This window comes from Diceros bicornis, chromosome 26, assembly GCF_020826845.1.
Source record: "Diceros bicornis minor isolate mBicDic1 chromosome 26, mDicBic1.mat.cur, whole genome shotgun sequence".
Classification (NCBI taxonomy): domain Eukaryota; kingdom Metazoa; phylum Chordata; class Mammalia; order Perissodactyla; family Rhinocerotidae; genus Diceros; species Diceros bicornis.
In genome coordinates, this window is record NC_080765.1 from 19,433,929 (window position 1) to 19,451,707 (window position 17,779).

The following is a 17,779-nucleotide window of genomic DNA, read 5'->3' on the forward strand; positions in this document are numbered from 1 at the left end:
ACAGATGTTAGCTCAGGGCTAACCTTCCTCACACACACACACACACACACACACACACACACACACGCAAAACACCCAACAATATGCTGCCTCCAGGAGACCCATCTTAGCTCTAAAGACAAACACAGGCTCAAAGTGAAGGGATGGAAACTGATACTCCCTTGGTTGCAAATGGCAACCAAAAGAAAGCTGATGTAACCAAACTTACAGTAGACAAAATAGACTTCAAGCCAAAAAAGATAACAAGAGACAAAGATGAACATTATATAATGATAAAGGGGTAAATCTATCAAGAAAACATAATATTTATTAATATATATGCACCTAAAGTAGGATCAACAAAGTATATAGAGCAACTATTAACCGACCTACAGGGAGAAATTGACAGCAACACAATAATAGTAGGGGTCTTTATTACCCCTATTTACATCAACAGATAAATCATGCAGACAAAAAGTCAACATGGAAACACTGGCCTTAAATGAAACACTGGACCAGAAGGACTTAGATATATATAGAACATTCCACCCACAAGCTGCAGAATACACTTTCTTCTCAAGTGCACATGGAACACTCTCAAAAACAGACCGGAAACAAAACAAATCTCAATAAACTTAAAAAGATTAAAATTATATCGAGCATCTTTTCCAACCACAACAGTATGAAATAAATCAACTACAAGAAGAAAGCTGGAAAAGTCACAAATATGTGGAGATTAAACAACATTCTACTGAACGACTATTGGATCAACGAAGAAATCAAAGGAGAAATCAAAAAATACGTGGAGACACATGAAAATGAAAACACAAGACAGAAGCTTATAGAAATACAGGCCTACCTCAAGAAACAAGAAAAATCTCAAACAATCTGATATTACATCTAAAGGAACTAGAAAAAGAAGGACAAAGCCCAAAGTCCGTAGAAGGAAGGAAATAATAATAATAAAAAAATAGAGCTGGGCCGCCCGGGTGGCTTAGCAGTTAAGTTCGTGCATTCCACTTCAGCGGCCTGGGGTTCGCCAGTTCAGATCCTGGGTGCGGACCCACTCACCGCTCATCAAGCCATGCTGAGGCAGGGTCCCATATAGAAAAGCTAAAACTCTACACCTATGATCATTTTGTAACCTATGATACAAAACTATGTCCTGGGGCTTTGGGGAGAAAAAAGGAAAAGAAGAAGATTGTCAACAGATGTTAGTGCAGGGCCAATCTCCATCAAAAAAAAAACCAGAGCAGAAATAAACAAAATAGAGACTAAAAGGGTAACAGAAAAGATCAATGAAAACTAAGAGCTGGCTCTTTGAAAAGATAAACAAAATTGACAAATCTTTAGCTAGACTCACTAAGACAAAAAGAAATAAGGCTCAAATAAATAAAATCAGGAATGAAAGAGGAGAAATTACAGTGGATACCACAGAAATACAAAAAATAAGAGAATACTATGAAAAGCCATATGCCAACAAATTGGATAACCTAAGAAATGGATAAATTCTTAGAATCATACAACCTTCCAAATCTGAATTAAGAAGAAACAGAGAATCTGAACAGACTCATCATTAGTAAGGAGATTGAAACAATAATCAAAAACCTCCCCAAAAACAAAAGTCTGGGACCAGACGGCGCTCTGGTGAATTTTACCAAACATTCAAAGAAGATTTAATACCTATCCTTCTCAAACTTTTCCAAAAAACTGAGGAGGAAAGGACACTTCCTAACTCACTTTATGAGACCAACATTACCCTGAGACCAAAACCAGGTAAGGACACCACAAAGAAACAAAGAATCCTAAAATTTATATGGAATAACAAGACCCTGAATAGCCTAAGCAATCCTGAGAAAAAAGAAACAAAGCTGGAGGTATCACATGTCCAGATTTCAAAGTATACTACACAAAGCAATAGTAATCAAAATAGCATGGTACTGGCAGAAAAACAGACACACAGATCAATGGAACAGAACTGAGAGCCTAGAAATAAACCCACGCATTTACGGACAGCGATTTTTCAACAAAGAAGCCTAGAATATACAATGGAGAAAGGAAAGTCTTTTCATACATGGTGTTGGGAAAACTGGAGAGCCACATGAAAAAGAATTAAAGTAAACCACTATCTTACACCATACACAAAAATTAACTAAAAAATGGATCAAAGACTTGAATGTACGACCTGAAACCATAAAATTCCTAGAAGAAAACATGGGCAGTAGCCTCCTTGACTTGGTCTTAATGATGTTTTTGTGGATCTGACTCCAAAGTCAAAGGAAACAAAAACAAAAATAAACAAATGGGACTACATCAAACTAAAAAGCTTCTGCACACTGAAGGAAACCAGCATCAAAACAAAAAAGGCAACCTAGTGAATGAGAGAACATATTTGCAAGTCATATATCCAATAAGGGGTTAATATCCAAAATATATTAAAAGAACTCATATAACTCAACAACAATAAAATAACCAAACAGCTCGATTAAAAAGTGGGCAGAGGATGTGAATAGACATTTTTCCAAAGAGGACATACAGATGGCCAACAGGCACATAAAAAGATGTTCAATATCACTAATTATTAGGGAAATGCAAATTAAAATCACAATGAGATATCACTTCAGACCTGTTAGTATGGCCATCATCAAAAAGATAAATAACAAGTGTTGGAGAGGACGTGAAGAAAACGGCACCCTCAGACACTGTTGTTGGGAATGTAAATTGGTGCAGACATTGTGGAAAACAGCACGGAAATTTCTCAAAAAATTAAAAATAGAACTACCATATGATCTAGCTATTCCACATCTGGGTAATTATCTGAAGAATACGAAAACTCTAATTTGAAAAGATATATGCACCCCTACGTTCAATGCACCATTATTTATAATAGCCGAGATACAGAAATAACCTAAGTTGTGCATTGATGAATGACTGAATAAAGAAGATGTGGTAAACATACACAACGGAATACTACTCAGCCATAAAAATGAATGAAATCTTGCCATTTGCAACAACATGGATGGACCTTGAGGGTATTATGCTAAGTGAAATAAGTCAGAAGGAGAAAGACAAATACTGTATAATTTCACTCATATGTGGAATCTAAAACAAACAAAAAAACAAAACAAAAACAAACTCATACATACAGAGAACAGACTGGTGGGTACCAGAGAGCAGCGGGGTTAGGAGGTGAGCAAAATGGTTGTGAAGGGGATCAATTATAGGGTGATGGATGGTATCTGGACTTTTGGACGTTATCACTTTGTAATGTATACAGATGTCAAATTATAACACTGTACACCTGAAACATATATAATAAAAAAAAGGATCTAAAATAACATACACAGAATAAGGCTATTTCACACTTTTTAAGTATGAAAGAGTGTGTCTGCATACTCAAGCAGCCACATGGGAAAAAAAGACAACATACACTCAAATGTAAACAGTGGTGGTGATCTCTAGCTTGTGAGATTACACATATCTTTGTTTGTTTTTTTTTTTTAATTTCCATCATGAATATGTATTTCCTTTGTAATAATCTCTCACAATAAAATTTATAAATATAAATAATCTCCATTTCATTTGATCCTGCAAGTCTCATGGCCAAAGTAAAACTTCATTAAATCTTATTTCCATTGTCTTCATTAATAAAGGCAATAAATAGGAGAAAAACAGAATTTAAGAGAGATTTCTTAAAGCAACCCAGAAAAAAAAAAAAAAATAGAAAACAGGATGATCTGCTAAGACGGGGATGGTCCTGGCGCTAAAGAAAGGCAAAGCTTAACTTGCACTGATTTGTAGTTACAGGGATCTGTGAGAAACCAAGAATAAAATGAGATAGAGCAATTTATTTATTTTATTTTATTAATTAATTTATTTATTTAATTTGCTGAGGAAGGTTCGCCCTGAGCTAACATCTGTGCCAATCTTCCTCTATTTTGCAAGTGGGTCACCACCACAGCATGGCCGCCAACGAGTGGTGCAGGTCCATGCCTGGGAACCAAACCCAGGCCGCCAAAGCGGAACAGTCCAAACTTAACCGCAAGGCCACGGGGCCGGCCCCAGAAAGAGCATTTAGACTAGGCTCCTCCAGACAAGCCGGTACTGCATGTTCTTGGGGCAGGTGGTACACAGAGATTCTCCAGAGGGAGCATGGGACCCTCCATTAGGGCAGAGGTTAGGAGGCCAGTGGAGGACATGACCATGAGCCAAAAGGGTGCCCAGGATGGTGAGGTGCCTGGCAAGGCACAAGAGAAGAGATTCAAGAAGGAAGAGGTATCGGCCAAATGTTGCTGAGAAGTGAATAAGTATTTTTTGTTTGTTTGTTTGTTTCTTTGTTGTGGTTTTGGTTTTTTTTTTTGGTGAGGAAGACTAGCCCTGAGCTAACATCCGATGCTAATCCTCCTCTTTATGCTGAGGGAGACTGGCCCTGGACTAACATCCATGTCCATCTTCCTCCACTTTATATGGGACGCCACCACAGCATGGCTTGATAAGCAGTGCGTCGGTGCGCGCCCGGGATCCGAACCTGCAAACCCTGGGCTGCCGAAGCGCAGCACGTGCACTTAACCACTATACCACCAGGCCAGGCCCTGAACAAGTATTACGAGTAAGAAAAGAAAGACCTCTGAGCTTCTCTGTGCTTTAAAAAGTATGCAGGTGAAATTGAGCTTCCACAATCCTCTACCCGGCAAGCTCACTGGCAACCTCTGAAACCATACTCTGGCAGGGGAGAAATCAAATGGTAAGGAGATAAGGATAGGATGAGGAGACTGAGGCAATAGGTGAACACCACAAGATCAAACACAGGGGACAAGAGACAGTGGGGTCAAAAGAAGTGAGGAAACACACTTGTAAGCAGAGAAAGGAGCCAGTAAAAGAGGAGGGTCTCCCAAGGGACCAGTGAGGGCAGAAATATGTAATTTTGCAAATCAATTATAATATTTTATTAGAAAGGAAGTAAATTAACATTCATTATGCCAGATACATGAGTCCTTTCACAGCGATTCTCTCTCTCTCCAAAGCCCACGTTCTTTATACCACATGGCTACTTGTCCAAGTTTAAAACTAGAATCTTTGGACAAGACAGGGATTCCATATTCCCAGATAATACCTCCTAAATAGTTCCTAACTTATTTTCATTTAAGATACACTAAACCACTACCTGGGACCCAGACCAAAAAGTTCACTTCACATGAACAAAATCACCATTCATCTTAAGCTAGATTTTTGACCTTAGGCTGAATGGAAGATTCCTTAAAGCTCTCCTATAAAGTCATGCCCTTTTCAAAGTTTTGAGGAGACTAAGAGTTGGGGGGCTGTGGGGGGAATGCCACAGGGAGCATGAGAAAGAGGGGAGGATGAGAGCAAGCCTGCTCTACATGCCCACCTCAGGAAACACACTGGTCTTGTGCTGAGACAGAATGGCCGGAACTCACCTTGATGTGAGAGAGGCCCATTTTGAAGGTAAAAATTAAAGTAGCATTTCTCAAATATCCTGCAATGTTTGAGATATTCAAAGGGATTTAAGACCGGGGGTTGCAAACCCTGAGCCTAACAAAGAACATTAATGGATGCGGTGCCAGATTATCTAAGACTTAGCAGAGATGAGGACACATGCTGGTATCAAAGAAACCCTGTGCAATCTCAAGTACCCAGCTACGCGGAGCACTGAGGAGACACCCCCCTCCTTCCCCCACCATGAAGCAGTGAGTGTAGACAGAACAGACCCTCAGAGAGGCAAATGAGTAGCAAGGAAGACAAAGGAAAACTTTAAGGTCTCCAGTAAGGTCTCAGATGCTAAAGCCAAAGTCTGAGTTTCAGCCCTTACCTCACCTCCACGCAGCATTTGACACTGAGGGTCACACCGTCTTCGGGCTTCCAGGATCTCCCCCTCCTGGCTTTCCCTTCACTTCTCTGGCCACCCCTTCCTTCTCACTCTTCTTCAAAAGTCGGTGTTCCCCCTGAGTTCTTGCTGGGCCTCTGCTGAAGGCGGACACGCTCATTCATAGCTTCCTGTCAGTTTTACATATCTCCTCACTCCAGATCCTCACATGCGCCCACTGGAGCTCTCTACTTAGATGACCACAAGCACCTTGAACCAACAAGGCTAAAACCTATCAGAAGGCGCCAAATGAGCTCCTCCTCATAATGAAAGACAGCCATCTACCCAGTGACCCCTACCAGCCATTCTTGACTCTCTCACTCTCCTACAACCAAACAGTTACCAGTCCTGTCGTTCCCACATCTTAAATCTCTCTCACAAGCAGCTCTCACTCCATCCCCACTGACACCGCCTTCTTCAGCCTAAGTGCACTCCAAATGCAGCCTGCTCCTGCTCTCTCTCACCGCTATCACATTGTTTCTGCACTCCCGTCCCTGGGGCAGTGCCTGGCACTGAGAAGTGGTTTAACAGTAACAGCTAACATTACCGCCAACTTTTTGTGAGAGAGGCGCACTGTTCTAAGAGTTCTGCACATATTTTATGATCCTCACAACATCTGTATTTTACAAACGAGGAAATTAAGGCACAAGCGAGTTAGCTCACTTGCCCAAGGTCATACACTAGTAAGTGAACCTAGATTCAACCAGTCAGCCTCCAGAGCCCAAGCATTAACCATTAAGCATTCTACTGCCTCCCAAAAATGTTATGGGTTTGAACAAAGAGTCAGTCCCATCAAATGAGATAAAAACGGAAAAGTATGCATACAATTTTGCAATTAAGACATTGATAGTGATATAAGGGAAACCCCTTTCATTAGCGTGATGTGAAGGCAGAAACCAGATTACAAAGGTCTAAGGAGAGAGTGAGGGTATCATTTTTAACAGCTACCACTTAAAATGTGCCCTGTGCCAGGCACCATGCCAAGTGCTTTACATACATTATTTTTTAATCCTCACAACACTGCTAGGTAGATATTACTATCCTCATTTTACAGAAGAGGAAAATGAGTCGAAGAGGTTAAGTAATTTGTACAAGGTTTTACAGCAAATAAGTGGCAGAGACAGACTCTGACTTAATTCATCTGACCCCAAAAGCTGTGCCATCAATCACAATACCAGGGTTGATAAGTAGGTTTCAAGTCAAATGCTAAGTTGAAAAAAAAAAAAATTCACATGCCACAGATATATAAAGTGTATTTTAGTCATTGACTTCAATAAAAGCACAATTAGGATCAATTTTTTTGAAGTTTAAAATGGTTAACTTATTTTCCATCTCTTTAGCAAGGCAACTCCTATCTCAGCACTCTCATCAATTAGAGAATAAAGAAAACATGAGTGGAATCTTCTGCCAATGGTTTCTTGTTTCTTAATCTAATACAAATTATAGCGCAGAAAAGACTTTCACAATAACTCAACAAGTTTAAATGATCAAAAGAGAAATTACAACAGAAAGCATCAAGTTTTAGTTGCTAAACATGCATTTTAGGCACCTTCAGTACTTGAATAAAGACAAAAAAGGAAAGAACACCATGGGCTGATATAATTACATGTCTGTAACCAGACTTATCTCCAAAATTCAGACTTAAGCTGTATTTCTACTCACTTATAATTAACGAATGCATTGCTCCATTTTGAAAGTCATGATATAAAATCACGGTAACTTCCAACATGCCCCCTGTCTTTTTTAAAAAATAAATTCATCACAGTCCCGAAATTGAAGACAATTTCTCTCTTTGTTCTTTAGTATTTTTAATTGCTGACATCTTAAAAAACAAATTAAAAGTATCCTCATATTAAAATTTAATGATTTGGGGTTAATTAACAGATATTTAAGAAAACAAATTATGAGCAATGACAAGATTAAATGAACACGAAAAGCTCAATATAAAATTATATTATTACATCCAAACTCAACGTAAAGACTGGGAGATGTTTTGAAAACAGCACTTTTAACCAAACAGCACAAAAGTCCAACTAGCAAATAGTACTTTGCAGACTATCATCACCAAAGGTTATCGTGTAGTCACCAAGACTACACTTAGCTATGTAATCATACACAGAAAGAGAGCTACAGACCTCTTATCAAATTTACTCCATCTGTATGTGTGGAAAGATAACTTAAGGATTTCCAAGTTATCAAAATAAATCCTAAATGGAAATTCAATTTGCTAAAAACCCTATCTTTCCTTCATTTCCTGTTTTTCATTTTAATGGGAACATGGTAGTAAAAGAAAATTTACAATTTTAAAGGCCTCTTACATGGCAATTACATTCTGTGGGATGTTAATATTGGCAAAAACATCCCACAGATCTGCCATCCCCTGTACTATGACAGGCTGTGTCCCCTGTCAGGACCACCCTTTTTCAGATGCTTGTCTATAACAAGAAGGAGATAGAGAAGTGGGTAGAGAGGGAAGAAGAGTCAAAAAGCATTAAAAAGTTAAGATGGTGCAGTCCTAAGCATGTTTAAAGAAAGGCTAAGGTTAAAGCTAGTGAGGTCCTGAGACTAGTCACAATGTTCCAGAGCAATTACATGGCATCCTGTTTGAACCACTTCAAAGGTTCTTCAACAATATTGGGTAAGAGAAACAAACAGCTTCTCTGTGAAGTGAACTAGATGTCATCGAAAACACTCAGGAGATGGCTAAAGAGCTTGCCATTTATCACTTGGCTATAGCCAGAGAGGCAGAGAGAGTACTAGAGCTGTGCTCCTGCGAACTAAACAGAGACACTGAAACAACTTGCGGACACCACATTTAATTTCCTGATTGTTAATACCACACAGAATTACAATCAGATTCTTCTTCAATGTCCTTAAAATAAGTTAAGCACTGCTTTACGTCACTGGCTGCTTAACAGAACAAGACAAACTCATCAAATGCAAACAATCCTTTGGAACCCAGAAATCTACCAGAAGCCAAACTGGGTAGCATATGCTTTTCCGTCCTAGCAAAGCATTGAACCCTTAACCGGCTGCCTCTGTCAATACTTCTAGGTACCTACTGCCCACCTACCTAGTCTGGCTGCCGTTCCACCAGCTGGCCCTAGCTTTTTCATTTCCCAGCTAATTCTGAATAACTCAAATCCTGATCCTTCGAGGTGCACCTCAAAACTAACTTCCTTTAGAAGCTTTTTCTGATCCCAACCATAACGAAATCCCTAATAGTTGCTATCTCCACATGGCAATTAAATCCTGCCACATTTTATGGCCTACCGCTTTCTTTAAGTAAGTTCCCTGAGGGCAGAAACTATATTTGAACTTAGATCTGTCTCTCTTCCCTGCAGCAGCTGCAGCTACAGTCCAAATAGAGAAGGTGTGCTCAATCAGCATTTGGTGAGCTCAGTACCCAGATGCACATGGCAGCTCTGACTCCAGTCTACCTCAATTAGGCCAGAGAAGTTCTCCCTGTACTTTTACTAGGAAGTCAACACACTGCCTCCTTATTCCTAGAGAGTAAATACGCTTGGAGTCATGAACTATACCCTAGTTACACAACAGATCTACTTTCTTTCCGCATCCTTAAGCGAAATGAGGAAGCAGGAAGGTGCTCTCACCGTTCAAGCACTGATGGAGCACTCATCTACAGATGAGATACAAAAGCTGACCCCAAGCTGACCAAAAAGAGTGCTATAGGGACGAAGCAGTGTATCAAATATACGTCAGCACCTTGGAGTTTTTCCTCCCACTACCTCCCATAGCAGCTCACCTTTGAGGCAGGAAAGTAGCTAGCAATTCAGGAGGAGCCACAATCTCTCCTGCTTTAACAGGCTGCAAAGCAGCTCATCATTCATCACTCAGGGAGGGCTGTAATCTACTAGCTGAGAACTCAACTACAGACATTGGATTCTCCAACAAAGGCCCCCCTCACCAGCTGTCCATCGGTTACGGGGTGTTCACACAATTTAAAACAGCACAACAGGCCTAGTTTATTCCTGATGGTGCCTATCAAGGGAACTAGAACTACACGCCTCGGGATTACCCTGAAGCTACTCCTTAATTTACTTCATTAAAATATGAGTAAAAATAATAATCCACCCCATCTCTGGATATTTACCAAGCTTGACACATAAAACAGACCGCTATTTCAAGTTTTTGCACATGCGTGAGTGTCTCTCCCTCCCATCTTCTTTCTGAGCTGTGTATAATTTGCAAACGGAAAAGTAACGTAAACACCACCCAAAGCCAAAAGTGGCAAACTACCAAAACGTTCCTCGTGCCAAATCCAAATTATCCAGGCCTCAGCTCCATATGCTGGTAGTCCCGCCATCTCGGGGCGGGCAGGGAACCTGTGATCCGGGGATGCGGGTAGACAAACCGCGTTGGCGGGTGACCAGACCGAGGCCACCAGCGCAGGCCAAACCCGGGCTAAGGCGGGGCGACCCCCTCCCCCCGGCAGATGAGGCGGGGGCCGCGGCGCCGAGAAGCGGTTAAGAAACCCGACGAAAGGGCCGCCCCCGACCAGCGCGGCCCCCTCCCGGCTGAGCACCGACCCCAGCCCGCCCGCCCGGCTCACCCCGCCCCGGTGGGCAGCGGCGCGCCCCGGGCCCGGCCGGGCCAGCTGCGCGGCGGACGCCCGCGGCCGCTCAGAGCTCACTGGCGGCGGCGCGCGGCGGGCCCGGGGCCGCTCGGCAGCATCCTCCCCAGCGCGCCGGGGGCAGCGTCCGGCTCCGCGGGACCGCCGCGAGGACTAGACGCCAGTCTGTCTCACGGCGCCGCGACACGGGCTCCTCTCGGGATCCAGGAGCCGTGGTTTCCGGGTAGGAAAAAAACGCCACCGCCAACGCTGCCGTGACCTCCGACACCTGGCGTCCGACGGCGGCGCGGCCGGGACAAGATTCCTCAGCCGCGGGCGCCGGAGACCACGCCTCCTGGTTGGGTCACGCAGAGGCCTTGCGTGTGAGTATCTGGGCTGTGTGCGTACAGGCATGGAGTGTGTGACGTACGATTTGTATCTATGTGAGCGTGGTGTTATGAGAGTGGGACTGTGGTAACTGTGCGTGCGTGGTGCAGATCTGTGTGTGTCTGTATGCATTATGTACAAGACCGTGTGCGGTGCACGTATGTGGATCTGTGCGCGTGTTTAGTGTGTGATGGGTGTAAGTATAGGGTGTGTGCATGCGTAGGTGTGTATGGTGTGTGTCTGTGTGTTTCTGTGCTCGTGTATTAATCATTGCTGATTAAAGTATAATTTGGTACAATCACTGTAAAATAATTTGCCATTATCCAATAAACTCAAGGATATACATCTTACCTGGAGGATACGTTCATTACCTTGGAGAAACACTTGCACATCTGCACAAGTAGACCTAATAATGTTTATTGCACCACTCTTTGTACTCACTAAGAATTGATGACAAAAACAAATGCCCATACAGTCAAATGTAAAAATAGATTTTGGTGTATTCATATGTAATCAAATACAAAAAAGCAGTGAAAATTATTGAAAACAGCAGACACAACAATGAGGATCAACCTCAGGATATAATGTGCTGGGGAAGCAAATCACAAAATGATACATTGCAGCATAATTCCGTTACATAAAATTCTAAAGCATGCTAATCTAATCAACATATTGTTTAGAGATGCATACATAATTGGCAGAACTCTGAGAAAAAGCATGAGAGTGTTAAGAGGATGGAATAGAGGAGGAGCACACAGGGTACTTCAAAGGTAATGGAAATGTTCTGTATCTTGAAAAGAGTGATGGTTACAGTTATTTATTGAATTGTTATTGTTTATATTTTATACATAACTTACAAATATTATTTTGTATCTACTAAATAGTTAATAAAAACGAAAAATACACTATGATTTACCGTTGAACTAGACAGTTGCTGAGTGTGCAGAAGATGACAAAAGCAGTAGAAGTTGCTAAGTATCTTAAAATAGGTCAAGCCGAGGGGCCCGGACTGGTGGCGCAAGCGCACTGCGGTTCAGTGTGCGCGCTCCGCTGCGGCGGCCCGGGGTTCGCTGGTTCGGATCCGGGCGCGCACCCACTCAACGCTTGGCAAGCCATGCTGTGGCGGCATCCAGTATAAAGATTGGCAGGTATTAGCGCAGGGCTGATCTCCTCACACGCACGCACACACACACAGATACAAAATCTAATAGGATGCATCAATAAACTAAAAAAAAAAAAAAAGATTTATAATAGGTCAAACCTAGAAGATGTTGATGTGAGTCATTCATGAGTCATGATGGAGAATGACCCGGAACATATATTTAACAAAGGTATCAACAGCTTTCAGCTCGTTTTCAAAAGAAGCTGCTTAATTTCTGTAGAAAGTACTTACACTGAAACTAAAACTTCTATCCTCAAGATCATACCCTCAATCTTAAAGTTGTTAAAGGAATCCAAATTATAAGTGGAGGCTTTGACAAGCTTGCCAATGCAAGCAGTGAACACTGTCAATGACCAAGGGTAATTTAAATGCATATTTATAGTTTGGTGAATATGGATTAAACTTAAACTTGGATTGAGAAGGTGAGGAGCAACATGGTGGGTCATTGTGTCAGGATAAATATATTCTATCATAAGTTAAAAATAAATTTTGTCAGTTCTGTGCATCAAAGTCCAAATAGGAAAAAAATTAACTCCACTGTTTTCATATACACAATGTAATATTTTTCTGAAAAGCTGTTATTGAATCAATGACCATCTTACACTCAATGAAATATTAGAATCAATAAATACTTGTTGAGGGGGCCAGCCCCCTGGCGTAGTGGTTAAGTGCGCGCACTCCGCTGCTGGAGGCCCAGGTTCGGATCCCTGGTGCGCACTGGTGCACCGCTTGTCAGGCCATGCGGTGGCGTTGTCCTACATAAAGTGGAGGAAGATGGGTACAGATGTGCTCAGGGCCAGTCTTCCTCAGCAAAAAGAGGAGGATTAGCATGGATGTTAGCTCAGGGCTGATCTTCCTCTAAGTAAGTAAATAAATACATAAATAAATAAAACTTGTTGAATAAGTGAAAGAACAACGAACATTTCTTAAAAGAAGAAATGTGAATTCCGACAGAAAAAGATGTCGTTGGTAGTAATGATGAGGGAGTCACTGAGGATAAGATGATGGTTTGCTGGGAGGGAGGGTATGCCACAGCAGGAAGGAGAGTGGGAGGCCCTGGTTGGTTGGAAGTGGGATTTGGGGTCCAGTCTTGGCTCTGCTGCTCACTATCTGGTTCACCTTGGGCAAATCACAAACACTGTGAACCTCGTGTTCTTCCTTCTTAAGGTGGAGGTGATAATACCAGCTTATTCAAGTTGGCGAAACCCTCCAAACACTCTCTAAACTGTAAAGCACAATCCAAAGATAAGTTATGTGCTGTGAGAGTTAAACTGTGATAGGACCAGAGCTAACCTGAGCGGTTTTGTTAAAAGTTCCTGCAGGGTACTGACACTGGTCAGGATGTGACACACTGATTAAGAGTGTTGCTTTGGGTTCAGGGAGCTTCAGAGTAGTTTAGGTCGGCTTCTCAGCATTATTATTGATAATAATCAGACTGGTCTCAGTGAGCCCTCCTCACCCCCAAAGGGCTCTGCAATTGAGGCTAGTTATATAGCAGGAATATGCCTATGTGACCAGCACAATATGAAAAAAAAAACCAATACAGATTCCCATTTTGGGCTCCCTGTTCCAAATGTTGCATGCACATCTTAATGGTTCCTGATCCAAGAGAGAAAATGGGTTCTGTGTGGGCTTTCACAAAAGAAGGGGAATAGGACCTTGCACCGGGCCTTTCCAGACATCTTGCTCTGAGCCAGCCTTTGGCTGTGATGCGTATCTTTACCTTAATGTTGTGCTATATTGTATTTTTCTTCCTGTAATAAACTGTAGATTTGTTAGCATTGTCACTTGGGGTCCTGTGTGTCTTCTTTAGCACCCGAACCCTGTTATACCCTATTTAATTGCCACCATTCATGCAGTTGATCTCAGAAGTAGGATTTACTGAAAAACCCCTAACTCATTCTTAACTCAAAATATGGCTAAGGCATTATTTAGAAAGAAAATGGATGATGCCGATAAAGAGAATGAAAATGAACAAGTTACTCTTGGTTTGAAGTAGTACAGACTTTGAAATTAGATATTAATAATAAAAGTTTCCAGTGAAATCTGGAAATGAAAGAATCTGCGCCTCAGGAGCTAGAAAAACGGGTCAGAGGGAACTGCAAACATGTCGAGTCAGCTAAAAATGCAGTTCTGTGGTTGCTGCTTTGAATTAGCAAAATGAAAGTAAGTTCAGAATCTCCTTAGGTGGAGCTGTGCCCTCTCTGGCTGGCACTATAATTTGTGATGAATCGGCTAAGCGTGTGAGACACATGACAACTCAGAAGATAATTCAAGTGGGGCAGGATGACAATGGAGGGCAAGAAACCATGGGAATAAGGAGTTATTCAGTGAAGAAATTGAGTCATTTTGTAGATCATTACAGACATCATCATGATAAACCTTTGTTAAAATGACTCCTGAGAATTTTAGAACAAGGAGCAATGACTCTGCCTTGAACACCACTGACTAGAGGGGAATATTGGGGCCCACTCCACATCGTCTGTTGGCTAATACCTTGTGGGATGGTTCATGGGGAAGCCCCTCTATATAATGACTGAACCAAGCTCCCTAATGGGATGCCCCTCATCCAGGCTATGACCGATACTATAATTAAAGGAGTCCCACCAGCATTGGCACAATATATGACTTTGCTATTGAGACCATAGGAGAATGTAAAAGACGCAGCCTCGAACCTTTTATCTCAGCTACCACATATGGGATTTCAAAATTAAAAAAAAGAAAAAGTTAGTGGTACAGCCACTTTGGAAAACAAACTGGCAGTTCCTCAAAAAGTTAAGCATAGAGTTAACATTGGACCCAGCAATTCCAGTCCTAGAGACCCAAGAGAATTGAAAACATGTTAACACAAAAATTTGTACACAAATGTTCATTATAGCCAAAAAGTGGAAACAGCCCAAATGTTCATCAACTGATGACTAGATAAACAAAATGTGGTATATCCATAAAATGGAACATTATTCACCCATAAAGAGGAAGGAAGTACTGATGCATGCTATAACATGGATGAACCTTGACAATATGCTAAATGAAAGAAGCCAGTCACAAAAGGCCACATATTATATGATTTCATTGATATGAAATGTCCAGAATTGGCAAATCTATAGAGACAGAAAGTAAATTAGTGGTTGTCGAAGGTGGAAGGCAATTGGAGGTGATAACTAAAGGGAGCAGGATTTCTTTTGGGGGCAATGAAAATGTTTGAAAATTTATTGTGGTGATGGTTGCACAACTCTGTGAATATACTGCAAACCATTGAATTATAGACTTTAATTGGGTGAATTGTATGGTATGCAAATTATGTCTTACTAAAGCTGTTTAAAAATAGGTTAGGACTTTACAAAAGAAAGAAGATCAATACAAGAAAGGGAGTAACAATTCAGGCTTTAATTATGTGAAAATCTTTAGACAGTTAATTTTAAAACATCACGAGAAAAGAGGAAATTGACAGAGTGTCACCAAAACCTTGATAGAATTTTATGGGAATCTGGGATTCCCACAACTAAATCTCCTCAAAGTGCCTAGGATGTAAAATCCCAAGACTTAGAGAAATTTCAGAAAAGCAAAGGTTCCAATGAGCCTATGGCATCAGATTCCAAAATACCCATGTTTAATATAAAGGCAGTAGTTCTTTGTCCCATACTTGCAAATTTTCTTAAGATTGAAATTATTTCAAAATTTAAAAATAATTGATATTCCTTATTTTAGAAAAAAATCAAGGCCATAATGGAGGAAGAAGGTTGGCATACAGGCCGGGGTCTTTGAGGGGGGAACCCAGTGGGGTTCCCAAGGCCTTTTGCCAATGTGTGGGTGAAATGGCCAGGGGTGGAGAAGTAACTCTTCTGGGTCTACCGGATACAGGAGCACAGTTAGAGCACTGCCCAGGCCTGCTAATGAGCCCCTAGGGGCAGTAGAATTAATCCAGGGGGCTATGGGGATGCTACTGTGAAAGGGACCAAAATTAAAGTCTAGTTAAAAGTTGGAATACGTGATTTTTTAAAAATGTGTGCTGTGGTGGGGTCTCCCTCACCTGCTATGCTTTTGTGGTAGAATTGGGGTAGAGAAGAGGGGTGATAATGGAGGAAGTTACATAGAGTCTTCCCTGCTTCCCTGCTATACTCCTTCTCTTTTTCAATACTGGACAGTCTCTGCAGTCTCTGCACTGGAACTACAGTTAAGGGCCAGAGGCTAGAAATATTCCACCACAAGATACCATGTCCATTAATTTGGACCTAACTGCAAGAATTCCAAAGGGATTGGTGGGACTGATAGTCCCCTCCCCACACCCTCCCATGTTGGAGCTGACTCTTGAAAATATTTTGTTCCTAGTGGATGGGATAGTTGTATTTCTCTGCATTTACCCAGTAAGACTCTCAAGATGAACTGAAGGGGAGGCCCTTCTGTGTCTCAGTTGCTACCAGCAATACAACTTGCCCAGTGGGAACCGGAGGCTCCTGCTTCAGAGGGAAAGGATTGGATTAGAATTAACAATTTATGGAAGAAGATGAGATTGCTACTGTGGGGGAGGGAGCCAATAAATTGTTGTTAAAGGGAAAAATAACCTAAGCTGGATGCCTTGTGAGAAGCTTTGAGCAAGAGAATAAATAAGGTCTCTCAGCGTTGACTCAGAAGGCCCTTGGGGCAAGGGACTCTGTTTGCCAAAACCTCCTTCTTTTTTGAAGAGCCAGCAAGTGATCCAACTGCTGTGAAAACGGTTTGGCAGATCCTCAGAAAGTTGAACATAGAATCACCATATGATCCAACAATTCTAGGTATACACCCAAAAGAATTGAAAGCAGGAACTAAAACAGATACTTGTATACCAAGTTCATGGCACTGTTATTTGCGATAGCCAAAAGGTGGAAACAAACCAAATGTCCACCAACAGATGAATAGACAAACAAAATGGTATATACATACAATGGAATATAACCTTAAAAAGGATTCAAATTCTGATACATGCTACAACATAGATGAAACTTGAAAACGTTATGATAAATGAAATAAGCCAGACACGAAAGAACAAATATTATATGATTTCACTTACATGAAGCAGATAGAATAGGCAAATTCATTAAGACAGAAAGTAGAATAGAGGTTACCAGGGGCTGTGGGGAGGGGGGAATGGGGAGTTATTGTTTAATGGTACAGAGTTTCTGTTTGAAATGACAAAAAAGTTCTGGAAATGGATAGTGGTGATGGTTGCACAACATTATGAGTGTTCTTAACGTCACTGAATTTTACACTTAAAAATGGTCAATTTTATGTTATGTATATTTCACCACAATAAAAAAAACAAAGGAGCTGACAACATCCAACCTAATGAACTTCTGGGCATGGTCTATGTTCTCACAGGTGGGAAGTCTGACTGTATAACCACATGAAATAACACTAATGCAGCTACACCTTTGGATTCACGTTTCATAGGATATGTCTAATGCAGAGGGTCCGTGTTGAGAAGCAACCTGCAGGAACATTTACCTGGTTGAATTTGGAGTATACCAATTAAGAACAATCTGAATGAACTTTATGTGGCCACTCTGTAGGCCTAAAACTGTTCTAGAAAAAAGTTTATTTAAAAAAATTGTGTTGGTATTAATTGTGATGATGAAGGTTTAAGAAAGCTCCCAAAATATAAAGGTAGAAGGTTATGCACTGCAGGTCCCATCTGTAATAATATTATGTGTAAAAATAGCTATTTTCTCTCTTGTTGTGGGTGGAAAGCCATAAGGAAGTGGATAGGCAATTGGGAAGCTTGAATCAGAGAAAAAAAAAAAAAGAATTAGGTATAATT

At 41.3% G+C, this 17,779-nt stretch overlaps 1 protein-coding gene across 2 annotated transcripts in view; it reads right to left on the reverse strand.

The window, feature by feature from the left end:
* TMEM248 (transmembrane protein 248) overlaps positions 1 to 10,700 on the reverse strand; it is a 42,877-nt gene extending 32,177 nt beyond the window's left edge. Inside the window, exon 1 of one of the 2 annotated variants that reach the window (XM_058569487.1) lies at positions 10,437 to 10,700. The gene's annotated coding sequence lies outside the window, so the exon portion shown is untranslated. Of the gene's footprint in view, positions 1 to 7,525; positions 7,686 to 10,436 lie in introns of those variants that run through there. The other variant, XM_058569488.1, reaches the window with a different exon arrangement.
* Positions 10,701 to 17,779: the final 7,079 nt, after the last annotated feature.